The 1,160-nt window shown below is 38.9% G+C and overlaps 1 pseudogene; it reads left to right on the forward strand.

Annotated features, from left to right (window-relative positions):
• The window catches only part of LOC103607619, a 24,277-nt pseudogene that overhangs the window by 10,254 nt on the left and 12,863 nt on the right, over positions 1 to 1,160 (forward strand).

The following is a 1,160-nucleotide window of genomic DNA, read 5'->3' on the forward strand; positions in this document are numbered from 1 at the left end:
CATATATATGATATAAAAGTTGTATCATATATATGATATAAAAAAAATGCTGAACTCCTCAGTGGCTGATGTGGTGTTTTGGGTAGTTTAAATTATAGTTATAATTTACATAATTTCTGATTATAATTATCATACCCTAGGTTGATGGATTATGCAAAAATTTGTTGCCAAGATCTAAGCTTGAAAAAGAAGGTTTCTGACAAGATCAAAGAGGGGTTTTAGTGTCACCATATAAAAGTAGCTTTTGGTTAGTTGGAATCTCTTGGGGATGGGATTTTACATAACTTCTTATAAAAGAGTGATTACTGACGCCATATTTTTTTGGAAAATATGTTAAGTGCTTTATTTTACTAATGTGTCAAAAAAGTTCTGAACAACATGCATATTAATATGTCAATTGCCCATATTTTTCCATTAGGGAATGGCCAAACTTATTAAAACAAAACATACTAAATGTATGGTCATTTAAAGTTTTCAGAATGACTTTGAGTCACGCTGTAGTTATTAATTATTATATTGAAACACTGCTCCGGGTCTAGTGAGTGGTGATCCTAAGATGTCTGTCACTTTGCTGCTCTTTATGAGGGTTTTTGTCTGCTTTTTATAATTTTTGAGTATGTTATTTGTCGTCGTGTTAGCAGGTCTCAGTTCTTGCTGCCACCTGTCTGTCTACAAGCTCCTTACACTGCGGGGTCTGGCTCCTCACCAAGGGCAGGCACACGGTGAGTGCCTGATAAATACTGGACTCGACTGAGTGTCATGGCTCTCCTGCCAGGGCGTCTTATCCTCAGCAACTGTGCTTAACCGGAGTTTTGCATTTCTCCTTCTAATGATCTATTTCTAAGCTTTGGGCAGAAAAAAGACCAACTCACCAAACTTCGTAGAAATGCAGCTTAAGCTAGGAAAGCAAGGAGGTCTTTCTTTATAGTTGGGTGCACAGATTTTTATGCCGTCTCTTTTGGCTTCTCGGTGGACTTTTGTGGCTTACCTCTAAATCTGCATTGGTCTTAGATGGTTGATATTTCTGCACGAGTGACTTCTGCACAGGATTGTGTTCTAAAGTGTTTTTGAGGCAGGTGGAGACAAAAGTGGGATTTCATGTCCCAGGTACTGGAGACAGCTGCTGCCGGGGAATGAAGCCTACGGGGACCACACCTGGA

This window comes from Galeopterus variegatus, unplaced genomic scaffold, assembly GCF_000696425.1.
Source record: "Galeopterus variegatus unplaced genomic scaffold, G_variegatus-3.0.2 Scaffold7595, whole genome shotgun sequence".
NCBI classification, from domain to species: Eukaryota; Metazoa; Chordata; class Mammalia; order Dermoptera; family Cynocephalidae; genus Galeopterus; species Galeopterus variegatus.